Below are 13145 nucleotides of genomic sequence, written 5' to 3' on the forward strand. Positions count from 1 at the left end.
TTAAATATCAAAATTGTTCTGGTTTTATTTTTATGAACAGTTCAAACAATCAGAAATGTAGAAAGTAGAAAATGAGTCCTTACATAATCCTAAATAGATGAACACTATTTTTGCATTTGATGTATATTCTTCTTTCTTAAAGTTAATGTATATAAAACATCACATGTGTACTCATTTTAGACACACATTAAAAATAGGATCACACGATAAACAGTGAGATATAACTTTCTTACATTCTTCATCTTCATCCCATAACAACACATATAAGATCGCTTCATCTTTTCAATCGTTTAATAAGATTCTCCTGTGTGGTTTTACTGGAAGATATTTAGCTTTTCCTTATTAATAAAATCTGCTGAACAGCATGTGAGGAATACCCTTGTACATACTTGCACTTCCACTCCACTCCACAAAGGCCACGGAGTGGAACCAGCAGGTCACAGGCTATGTACATTTGACAATTTAATCCCTACTGCCAAGATGCCTTCCAGAAAAGCTACACAATTCAGACTGCTGTCAATAGCAGATGAAACATCTCCCACCCTCGCTCCGATCAAAGCTGTTTCAATCGTGCAGTTGACTCTTTCAGCAGGATGGACTCTGAAGAGGACAGACTGCCCTTGGCACCAATCCACCCGTGTTCACCTCACTGATTCGGTCTCTTGAGGAATGACAGGGATTAAGCCCTTGTCGGGGTTCGAGACCTGCACAAGGTAAGATCTGGACCACACTGGAGATACACACTGGAAAGACCCCACTGGAAGAGACCTCTTCCATGCAGGCCCTTAGTTCAGGGTTCTGACCACAAGGCAGATGGAGTGAGGGCCCAAGGGCTTCTGCAAAGACACCTATGAGAGCACAGCTGCCAGAGTTTAGATTTGGAGCCTCACTCATCCTTCCTGTCCTTTAAGGCACTTTGGGAACTATTAATGCAGAGCTGAGGCCAAAAGCACAGATTTTTAACTATAGAAAAGAAAGCTCTTTGAAATTTTAAAAAAAATCAGTGTAGTGTGAGATTTCATGCTGCCGGTATCTTACAGAAAAACAATCCTTCAATTACACTTTCAGTACAAATACCAGTACTACTTGGATCATTAAAACTTTTAGTTCTCTGAATTCTTCCAAAATTATCCATCTTTCTTTCTTTCTTTCTTTCCTTTCTTCTCTCTCTCTCTTTCTTTCTTTCTTTGGACCAGGGATTGAACTCGGGACCTTGTGCTTGCGAGGCAGGCAGCAGAACCACTGAGCTACATCCCGACCCCTTAGCCATCTTTTTAAACAGTTCACCATACATTTATCTATCTATATCTACATATAGATATAGCTAGATAGATGTATGATGCCTCTTAAACATCACAATCAATGTGAACACCCAACATCCCACTGTGCTAGACAGATGACAGCACTGACCTGATCCAAGAGGAGCATTCGGGCTACAGAATCTAACTTAATATGTTTTTGAAACAGCTGTGTTTATCTCCTTCTGCTTTATCAGCCATCACCCTCTCTTTCTCTAGCTGTCACCTCCTCTTCCCTACTTTCCAGTCATTCATGTTGTGAGAAACAGGAATTAAGTAGGTTAGAATTGCAAAGACATTGAGAGTATACAGGTAAATCTTGAGAATCACCTACGAGGGACATGGCTAAGTTTTAGATAGTGGCCTAAGAGTGCAGCAGTTAAGTTCTGGTGCAAAGTTTGTGAAAACCAATTCAAGTGCCATCACTAAATCTGAATACGCGCCTTAAAATAGCTTAGGCTATCTCCATGGAGTGGAGAGATTTTGTTTCTGAGGCATAGAAACAGTTGGCTGGCTGGCTCCCAAAGCAAAAAGCATGAGGAGGAGAGCAAGGGTGAGCCCAGTCTCAGGCCAGTCTGTAAAAGAACACATCAACCACGTTCCTCCATGGAAAGGGAGAGAACACCCAGCCGCACAAGCATAGCAGCACAAGCAAACAAGCCTTCTGCAAACACAAAGGCTCTCCTGAAAAATAAGTGCCACAGCTACTTACGCTTTCAGGAAAACCTCCGGACAGCCATCTGTAAGGAGGAAGTTTACAAATCAGAATGCTCCCCCTAGACACAGCACCTTACAAACAATAACCCAGCATACTGAAAAGAGTGGTCAAGGTGAAGGGATGACCCTTCTTGGCTGGATTTTCCATCCATGTAAAATGAGGACAACACCTGCTCCTCTCTGGGAATGGAGGAACACTATGGAGAAGGAATGGGATGCTACTGTTACCCCCTCTGCCTGCTGAACCTCCCACTCAGATGTGGAATGCTCATGAACCCCAGCAGGACACATACAGGCATCAGGGGGTCACATCTGGTCTAGCCACATCAGAGGGCCTGGACAGTCTTCTAAGGAGCCAGGAAACAAGAGGTACTCAATGACAAATTTCCAATCCAACTATAGCAGGCTGAAGTCTGAGAGATCCACTGCCAGGTGGAAATTGTGGGCAGTGGCTTCCAAACAATTTTAGCGCCAGAATCACCCTCTGTCAGAGGAAACTATGTATGATCCCAATATACAGAACAGATAGTACTAATAAATAAATGAGACTGTTCTCATGAACACTTTCAATCACAAAGAAGGTTCTAAAATAATTCTATTTTGTTCACATAATACTACACAGAAAGTCCTGATTTACACATACAGTAAATAGTTGCAAATGGTATCTACTTAACCTTTCCCTTGAAGGCTCAGGAATTTATTCAATTAAAGTAACTCAAAAGCCTTTCTAAGGCAGGGCAGTGGGACTTTTTAATTTTAAAGTTGTGTAGTATTTCTGGTTTGGAAATGTTCAACTGAAAAAAAAGAGCTGAAAAGTGGTTTCCTTGGCCAATTAAAGCTTTTATTTTTCGAAGAAAATACTGTTAAAATATCTTATAATTTAAAGGCCAGTGAATTTGGCACTAAATACTCCCAGATAATTGGTATCAGGGTCTGACAGATATTCATGCAAAATTTCAAAAGAATAAAATTTACTTCGTTTCGTACATTTAGCTCAAAATAAGTTTCAGTTTCATTATTGGTACTCTATCAGTCTTTGTAGGCATACAGCCTATATTGCCTAATGGAACTCAATTTATTTTTTTTAATTCCACATGACACACATGACAGCAGCTATATTGTATTTGAGAGATCTAAAACAATGAAGTTTCACTGTATGCCAATGCAAAAAAAGAAAAGTGATTTATCACTTCCTTTGAAATATTTGTAGTTCAACCTCTCCTTGGATGGTCAACAAACTATGATACGGAAGAGTAAACTCAAGAATTATGATCCACTTCAATACAAATAACTCATTAAAAGCAAAAGAAACCATCTTAGTATAATGTACACTTTGTAGTTTATATACACAGTACCCCTTCTCAAAGGCTATCTAATAAGTAGAATTCGTACAGGCAACATTGCAACTGGCAGTAATAACTCGTGTACAAACCTTCATTTCTGCAATCTTTCCTGCCATTATTCTCATAACATCAGTTAGTTTTCTTCATTTGTTTGTGTCGAATATTTGAAAGAATTGTTCTTATTCATATTTGCTGATCCAGCAATTTGACTTTCATTCACCAAGGTGAGTGTTTCAGGTTCTTTTCTACAATGCATCCACCACTTTATAGTGATACCAGCTATTTGTACAACAGATTTCTAAGTGAGAACTTTGACACAGCAGTATTTTCTATGTTAGACTGAAATTTGGTGACATAATTCTAGGAACAGAGTAAAAAACCTGTGATTTAGGAAAATGTGAAAACACTGAAGACTTGTTGGTTCTCCACAACACAAATGACTAGAAAGAAACACAGATTTCCAGAGAGCATCTGTCAGCTTAGCTCCTCCTACTTCATTCCCCCTTTCAAACAAGCAACAAGCTCATCTTGGGAAGCAGTGTGGAAGTCAAGCCCATTGTATATGGAGGCTCTTTATGTTCCTTCACTCGCTCCTTAACCCAGTTACTCCACAGACCTCCATTTGACATTCACCGGCAAGGCAAAGAGCTGGGAACGTATGTGGCATATTTTTCATTAGCATAAATTAAATTCTATTTTTCTCTTGAGAGTTCAGCAATACCCATAAAGATAGCCTGAAGAGGGCCAGGGATTTAGCTCAGTGGTGCTGCCACCTGCCTCAAACGTGCAAGGTCCTGAGTACGATCCCTGGTACCAAAAAAAAAAAGAACCTGAAGAAAACCAAAAATCAAAAATGAATGAATAATACCAGAACTAGGACTCAGGTCTGTGAATAAAATATTGTGGTACTGGGTCCATGTTTGCTATTATCACATATAAGTTCTTTGGCTTGTGCAAGTACGCTTTTGTGTAGCAGGCAAGTTATAAAGACAAGATCTGGTTCCTGCCCTCAAGGGGCCCAGAGAATGGGGTAAATCCAGAATACAAAGTGACTTAGCAGTGTAGAGAGCTATGAGAATAGAAAGAAGGCTTAGCTGTTTTATAGTGTTGGAGCAAGGAAGGTTTTTGTGAAAGGAGGTGCACTCTGCAAGAGGGGGAAGGGAAGGAGGTGTACAGAAGGTGAGAACAAGGGTCAGTAGTTGGGAATATCCACATTGACACCCCAGGAAGATGCCGGAAGTGAAGGCATGAAGTAGAAGAGATTGCCAAGTGTGGCTGAGATGGAGGAAGACACGGAAGGAGTGGCTGGCCTATCTTTCTGATCTGTACCATTAACATGATTCAGGTCCCCTCACCTCTGCCACTCCAATTGTCTTCAACTCTTCTTGTAACTATTCCACATAGCAAACTGGGTGTTCACAATGCATTCTCCCTGTGCCTCCAGGAGGCTTGTCCAACATGCATGTCATCTTCCTCTAGTTATAGGATTTGGAGTTCTCAAAGCAAACCAACCACAATGCAGACTGCCATGAAAAGAAAATAAATACAATGCATGTCCTGTAACATGGCAAGACTCAAGCTCCTCTAACATAACTTTGTCCATATTCTAAAACCCTGGGCTTTTTTTTTTTAAAGAGACAGATCTCACTGTCACTAAGAGACCCAGGCTTGGCTCAAACTTGCAATCCTCTTGCCTCAGCCTCCCAGAGTACTGATTACATGCATATGCCACCATGTACAGCTTCCATGCCATTTTTGAAAGCACATCCAGAGCTGGGGATATAGCTTAGTGGTAGACTATTTGCCTAGCATGCACAAGGTCCAGAGTACAATCCCCAGTATGGGAGTGGGGCTGGGGGACAGGGCACATTGAAGGCCACTCTGCTTCCAGGGGACTTGGGGTATTGTCCAATTTGCCTAGAAAACAGTTGTGCAAATTTCTACTTCCTGAGGTATAGAGCGCATCTCCAGCTAACACAGAAGAATGAAAAGCAGAAGCCATGCAATAGATGGTGGCTCTGGCAGATCCACCCAAGCTGGGCACCACTCCTGGAGCTCTTCGGGGGATCAATAACTGGACCCTAGTGGCCCCAAATTCAGTCCCACCAGATACAGGCTGAATATCTGCTATATGCAAGGCACTGAGGGGAACAGAAAGCTCTGCATGGCACGGCCAGAGCCCTGAAAGAACTTAGAGTTTAGGAGGAAGCAAGACAGCAACAAGGGACAGATAGTAAAATATGTCAGATGGTATAAGTGCTGCTGAGCCACTGCCTGACCAAGGAAGTGAAGACCACTCCTAGTAAAGGACAGAGGGACCCAGAGACTCTCTGAAAGAGGCCACTTTAGGAAAGGGGTAAAAAAACGGAAGTTTTGACAAACAAAACAAATGGAAAAGGGAGACCTCTTTTCGGAGCACTTGCATCACTCAAATCTTACAATAAACAAGTATGTTAAGTATTGTCATTCTCCAAAACTCAAATTCTAAGATCAAAACAAAAGCTTAGCTTAGGTTTGACATCCTAAGTTTTTGTTTGCTACACTTTCTAGAAAAGTAAGAACCCTCATCACCCTCAAAGTGTAGTTATTAAAATTCAAAACACTCCAGATTACTGCCTTCTCCGGTAAACCCCGTAAAAACTTTGTTTTTGTTGACTTTCAATAGTTTTAAAGATGATAAACTGGAAGAAGCTTTTATTTAAAGACAGAAAAGTGTGTGTGCGCGGGCGCAGTTCCCACTGTTCTCTAAGAATTTAGACTCTAAGAACACAATCTGTCCACACAAGGGTAAATACAGTTTTTATTAAAGAAAACACAATGGCCTTACAAACACTGTCCAAATATTGTACCCCGTACGCATGGAGAAAGGGGTGGGGGTGGTAAACAGGAGGCCTGGGCTAGATCACTATGGCTTTGCTCAAAAGCTGAACAGCAGGCAGGCCTGTGCTAGACCCAGGAGACTCCTGCTTTGTCTTGCCCAAAGAGATCTCGCATGTGTACCCTACGATGGAACAAGAAGACTACAAAATCCTCCAGTGGAGCTACTGTGACTGACCTCAAAATAACTTTTATTGAAAAAACCAATCAAGGAACAACTATTGAACAATCTACAAAACCAATGGATTCAAAGTCTCAAATACTACTAGAGTTTCATTTTATTCCAGATACAGAGCTGAATCAGAATTAAGGAGAAAAAAGTAACAGTGTTTTAAGTGACTAACCAATTCCATACAACTATCTACACTTCCTGTTCAAGACTAAAGGGAAACAAATGAGAGTCAAAAAGTACAATTTCTAGAAGCCTTCCCACTATGGGAAGAAAACTTTCTAAGGTCAGTGTGGCTTTTAAGAATGCCAGCAGAACTTAAAATATGTGTAATGCTTACTTCACAGATATACCACTTTTTGTTTATAATTTCCAATGCAGTATATAATTTGGTTTCTGTCACTACTTGAGCTTTTTTTCTGAGCACCTGTATGTTACAGCTATTAAAAAAAAAAACAAATGAAGAATCCATTCCTTCCTGTCCATAAGGAGCTCCTAAGTTGGGTATCTGTACCTAAAAATAAAAGAATTAAAGGATGATGCTAACTGCACTAAGGAATCTATTTGCAAAAGAAGGCCCAAAGTTCTTTGCAAAAATATTTTATTTTCCCTAAATTAGAAAAAAAATTAAAATTTAAAAAAAATTAACAGCAGAACAATCTAAGAGGAAGACGTTTCTATTCAAAGCGAAAAGATTTGATTCCAGGCAAGGAATTATTTCTGAAAGGACTCCCTAGATGAGCAGGCTTATGCAGGGTCACAATAAATTCATACCACTTTATCAAAATTCATACTTCAAAATACCCCCAGGCTCATACTCAATTTAACTGCAGAAAATTAATGCATCTCCAAAGAGACCACACAGTAATCTCAGCTGGTAGGTTGAACTTGAACTAAGATCCAAATATAGACAATTCTGGAAAAGTGTCGCTGCCCTCTTGTTCATTCCAACTCATTCAACAAATGTGTATGGAGCATCCCTACGGTAGGGATATTCTGGGCACTGAGTAGCTAGCTACACTGGTAAATAAAATAGTCTTCCCTTGTTGTGAGGTTTATAATCTAATGGGTAAGTCAAATAATAAACTAGTTGTATTGGAAAAAAATAAATAGAAAGCAGTGAAACAGAACAGATGTAGTGGCCCACTCCTATAATCCCAGCACTTGGGAGACTGAGGCAGAATGATCGCAAATTCAAGCCCAACCTGGACAACACAGCAATTTAGCAAGACCCTGTCTCAAAATAAAAAATATTTTCAAAATATATATATTTTTTTAATTTAAAAAAGGCTGGGGATGTAGCTCAGTGCAAAGGTCCTGGGTTCAATTCCCAGTACTGCAAATAATAATAATTTGATGTGAAAAGCAGGGGAAAATTTTTTAAGAGTAATGAGAAATTAGTAGCTGTGTTAGATATCAAAATACATTATACGCTACCGTAATTAACACAACAGGTTACAATGGAGTATGTGAATTTGGTTATAGATCCATGGAGAAGTCAATGGAAAAAAGAGGATTAGCATTAAGACAAGTAACCAGCTGTTGAGTCCAGATCCCTACTTCAATCCCTAGAACATTCCACACAAATTCTAGACATATCCAACTATATAAAGTATATTATGATTTCAGTTTTATGTGGAAAACATTTTTTCCTCTTCCAGAATAAAGAAGGAAAGAAACATTGATAAATCTGACTTACAATTAATTTGTGTGTTTACATAATATAAAGGACACATCTGGAAAGATTATACGCAATCACTTACCCCCATACCCTGAAGTTTCCCTGAGACATCTTTACAGTAGTACTCTCAAAATTTAAAGTGCGTAACAATCAGCTAGAGCCTTGCTGAAATGCAGATCCTAATGCAGCAGGCCTAGAATAGGGTCTGATTCCACATTTCTAACAAGCTTCCAGGACACGTCAAAGAGCTAAATTCTGTAGTCTTTCCTAGACAACAAGGCACAGGGCTAGAGCTGAGTGGGTCTCAGACCACCCGGTAAGGTCTCGGGCTGCGCAAGCACCCAAGCTTCACCACTGGAGATTCTGATTTAAGACCCAGGGTGAATAGCAGGAACCAGTGCTTTTCTTAAAGCTTCCGGAGTGACAAATATATTCAGCCTGGCTTGAAAACCAGCGGAGGAGATCATCTGAGTGCCCTGCAGCTCTTTCTAGGCTCTGAGTACTGCAGACAGACCTGTCCAAACTGGTACTTTGAAACCATTCCTTCACCGTTGCCAGACCCCACTGCCTGTCTTCCCCCATGTTACCGTTCCCCACCACAGAGGTGGACAGCAGAGGGGAGACTGCAGAGTGAAGAGGACCAGGAGCCTGGCGGAGCATTCCAGTCCCTGCTCCACTGTGCACTATGTGGCCCTGGGTGAGCCTTGGAGTCTCTCAGACTCCACTTCCTCCTGTCTAAAAGTCAGCTGCTGGGAGGGATAAACAAGTTAACCTCCTGAAACAATGGTCTGCAAGGCAAAGCATCGCATGAATATCAGGTACTTTTGTTAAATATGTGATAGCTGGAGACATAAAAGTCTGAGCCTCTCACGTCTACATCCCAGTAACTTTCTACATTCTTCCCCTTTTCAATTTAAAGGGGGGAAAGAAAAAAACCTCGGTATCTACTTTCTAAAAATACAAACTAAACTTTTTAAGTAAAGCAGGTAAAGTATGCCATATCAAACCTAAACTAAAAAGTTTCAAATTTGTGAAAGATTTGAGTAATATGCATATTATATGTATTGAGATATACATATATATGGCTACACATAAGAGTTTTCCCCAAAAACTTTTGAAATGTTTATTTTACTTCTATTTCAAAAGTTTAAATCTCCTCTAAATCCTCCTAATTATTTACACTGCCACCCATCCCCATCTGGGAAACAGAAGAAAAGCAGGTACAGACTTTGTTTCTGGCACCATCTCCCCAGGCACCATCCTACTGGTTTGCCTGAAAGAGGCATTTGCTGTAGAATCCACCTTACCGGTTCCATTTGCTAATAAAATCCACTGGATTTTTAAGATTCTCTGACAGAGGAAGCTTTGGCATGTGAGACAGATAGACAGATAGGCAGCCAGATTGATTACAAGGAAGCACTTGCCAAAGGCCTAGAGCATGCCTTTCACATTGCTCAGCGACGAAGGGGTGGGGCCACCAGGCAGGACACTCAAGTCTAACGACACAACACACCTGGCTCGCCTCTTTCCAAGTGCTCAACCAACCAGAACTCTTCAGTGCCCCCAGGCAAGATGGGAAATTCCTCACCTGCCACAAGCTTGAACCTAGCACTACACAGCCTGATCCCACAAGGCACACAGGCAGCAGAGACCGTGAAGCGGGACCCAGCCTGAGTCATGGGGTTGGGGCGAAGCCCCTTGTTGCTCCCCAGTTAGCTACACAGTCCAGAAACCAAAACGATGCCCCCTTGATCGGATACCTACTGGAGAACAGGGTGCAGGGCTGCTCTAACTGCTTGAGGGCGACACTATGCCCGCAAGAGTGACCAGCAGAAGCCATGTGCCACCAAACTGAGCTGCCTGCATGCCAATGTGCCTCTCCAGAACACCACACAGGCCTTATTTCCCAACAAGCTAGCTGGCCAGAGACCATCAGCTTCAATTAACAGAAACGACTCCCACTATCATAAGGGTTAAAAAGAAAAGGGAATATGGGTTCATTATACGACCAAGGAGTCTACCAGAAGACCCCTGAATCAGGCCCTGCAACCAGACCTCCTGAGCTGGAAACCAGGAAAAAGAAAACTATCAAGAGATGAGACAATTTGAAACAACTTTGTGTTGTCCCTCTGACAAGCAGCTTTGTCGCTGCTTCTCTGTGCGCACGGGTCAAACATTGACTCCTCAGTTAGCGTCTCTCTGAACTACAGCATGAGCATCAAAGAAACTGGGACTGCCGCCTAAATCCCAAAATGCTCAGGAGACAGAGTTTAACTGGGCTTGGGTCAGATGTCCCTCTTTGATCCAAACATCAGAGAAAAGGTAGGTGAGCTAGTCTTACTATTCAAAGTATCTACCTGTCCTGCACAATTACAAAAAATAGCAATATAAATGACAGCAGCTGAACTCTGACCTTTCTTAAAGCCACAGGTTTTACAAAAGTATCATCCTGTCTTCTTATCACTCCAAGGAAACACAGCTGCACAACCAGACCCTCAAATAACAGATAAACATCTTTGTAGCTTGCTTGCTGGTTTTGCATGGGCCAGAGAAAAAAGCATTTTGTTATTATCAAATAGGAATGTATTCCTGGTTTCTCTTTTTTCTTTTGAGAAGGATTCTCAACAGGAATCCTGCCTGGGAAGGGGCAGAACCTGGCTAATACATGGAAAGGTCTAGCAAAGCATGAATTCAAGGGTGGAGGAAAGGCGTGGACAGGGTGGAAACACACACACACACACACACACACACACACACACACACACACAGGGAACCCCAAGCATTCTGGGACAGACTCAGAAAATCAAGTAATTTTCCATCCATAGGAAGAATCTGTTCAGTGCAAATAAAGGTTAAGTGAGGCCCCTTGCTTACAAAAGCCACGGGATTTTTCATATAGTACCCCCAAAGAGTCATCAGTCTGGGTCTACTTTACCTAAGGCAACAAACACATTCCTCACAGAAGATGGGCTGCTCTGTGTGGTTGCTAATAAGATAATCTGTTACAGGAGGCTTACAAATCCATTTACATTGATTTTAATTAATGAATCAATCCCTGGCCCCCGAACAGCTTGGTCCAGAGATGGTAACCAATTCAAGATTCAGCTTGAGATCTACATAAAAGAAGTTTAACTCTCAGATCAATGCAAGACAAATAAAAATAATTGGATTTGTACCTCTTACAGCATAAGGAAAAAAACTCTTCCAACTTTATACAGTAACTCTTCACATGTTAATAAAAGGAATATATTTTCACAATAATTTCCAAACAAACTCACCTAGAACTAAGAGACATTTTTTTAATCAACCTGACACGTGCAAAACCAAGATCAGAAATTATGACTTCCAGTCATACCTCTAAAATCCAAATGAGCCCACCTTTCTCAGCAGCTTACCAGAACCTCTTAATCTAGACTGAAGTTGAACAGAAAATTACCCACATGCAAAATGCAAACGACAGGTAAGGACCAAGTAGCCCTGGGCCTAGCTATACCCAGAATTGGCCATTTTTCATTAAAGAGCTAGGAAAACTTTTGCGTTCCCTTTTATTTTATTCTTTACAAAGGCTGAAATAGTACTTGACCTTTCTGAGCTAATGCCAGCTATAAACTGAAACAAGCTCCATTGAAAAGCTCCATCAATATGTAACTGCTCATCATCTCAATTTTTTCCTTCCTTCTCAGTGACTTTTCAGGATCTTGTCTACCCACTCTATTTTTAGAATTCTATCAGAACTTCCAATGACTCTATAAAAATCTGTAGCAGGGCTGGGGATTTAGCTCAGTGGTTTCGCCGCCTGCTGCACAAGCGCAAGGACCCGAGTTCGATCCCCAGTTCCAAAAAAAAAAAATTGGTAGCAGGGGAAAACAAGGGGTCTCATTTCAGTCCCAATTCTCAAAATCCCATAGCTAACCCCAACTAGCACAGGAAAATAACTTAAGAGTTGACAAATAAAAACACATCAATTCTGATTTTCCCAAGATCAAAAGTACATACATGCACAAAGCATAAAACAACAGTCCCAACCCCTCACGGGCAGAAGCACCAACGTGAGTCTGTTCTAACTTTGTTCTGACTCAGGAATATATATACAAAGTGGGGGTCGCTCATATGAAGAAAAATAAATACAAGTCACAGCAGATCCGTTACACTGGGAGATAATCACTTCATCTTTCCTCTCTACTTTTTAAAATGTTCAATAGAAGTTATCAAATTGATTTAAGTCAGGAAGACTGGCTGAAACACTACAAAAGGAATAACACCCGCCCCCCAAATAAAACCAAGACCTGGTGTATAAGGAAATAAATTTCAAATACAGTAGACCCGTGACTTACAAACTCAATTCGTTCCCAAGGGCTGGTTGTATCTCAGGTTGATCTATTGAAGCCTCAGGCTCCTCTACACAGCCTTCAAAGTCTCTCCTGTATCCAGGCAGATCTCAGTGTCCTTACAGAGACATTGGCCCAGGATTTCTCAATTAACCCCACACAGGAAAGGGTGTTGTAATGCTCCTTCCAGAACTCTTTAATGCTTAAATTTGTATCTGAGACCATCTGGAAGCACAAGTGGCTGGCATCATAACCCCCAAGACTTTGGTCTTAAGTTAAAACTAAAATTCCAGTCATAACCCAAGTTGTTCATATATCTCTGTCTCTCTCTCCCTCTCTCTCTTAACTGGAAAATAAACAAAAGAAGTTGATACTTCAACTTTACACATGGAATGCAAAGCATTCTGCCCAGTGACTGCCTGCCCTAAGTTTTAGGACTCATTGGTACACTAAAGCCTCACTGTTTTGTGTGTGTGTGTGTGTGTGTGTGTGTGTGTGTGTGTGTGTGTGTGTGTGGTGGCAACTCTCGACTGGGACTCAGCCTACAGCCTTTCCTGTCTGAGTTCGCAGGGCTGCACAGCAGAGCAGGGTGTGCCAGCGTAGCCTGACATTCAGATCAAGACCACAAATTATAAACAGTTTCAGTAAACTGACTCAAGGGCCTTTGTTCCTCAGACATACATCTTCCTACCACTCACAAAGGCAGGCAGCAGAACCTAACCACCAAGACAG

At 41.3% G+C, this 13145-nt stretch overlaps 1 protein-coding gene across 9 annotated transcripts in view; it reads right to left on the minus strand.

The window, feature by feature from the left end:
- Tead1 (TEA domain transcription factor 1) overlaps positions 1 to 13145 on the minus strand; it is a 240713-nt gene that overhangs the window by 208347 nt on the left and 19221 nt on the right. The window contains exon 2 of one of the 9 annotated variants that reach the window (XM_087211644.1): positions 2011 to 2038. The exons of the other annotated variants lie outside the window; for them this stretch is intronic. The gene's annotated coding sequence lies outside the window, so the exon portion shown is untranslated. The remainder of the gene's footprint in view (positions 1 to 2010; positions 2039 to 13145) is intronic. 9 annotated transcript variants of the gene reach the window in all.

Source organism: Heterocephalus glaber, unplaced genomic scaffold, assembly GCF_053883595.1.
Source record: "Heterocephalus glaber isolate CG9 unplaced genomic scaffold, H.glaber_assembly_v1.0 deba00001428, whole genome shotgun sequence".
Taxonomy (NCBI): domain Eukaryota; kingdom Metazoa; phylum Chordata; class Mammalia; order Rodentia; family Bathyergidae; genus Heterocephalus; species Heterocephalus glaber.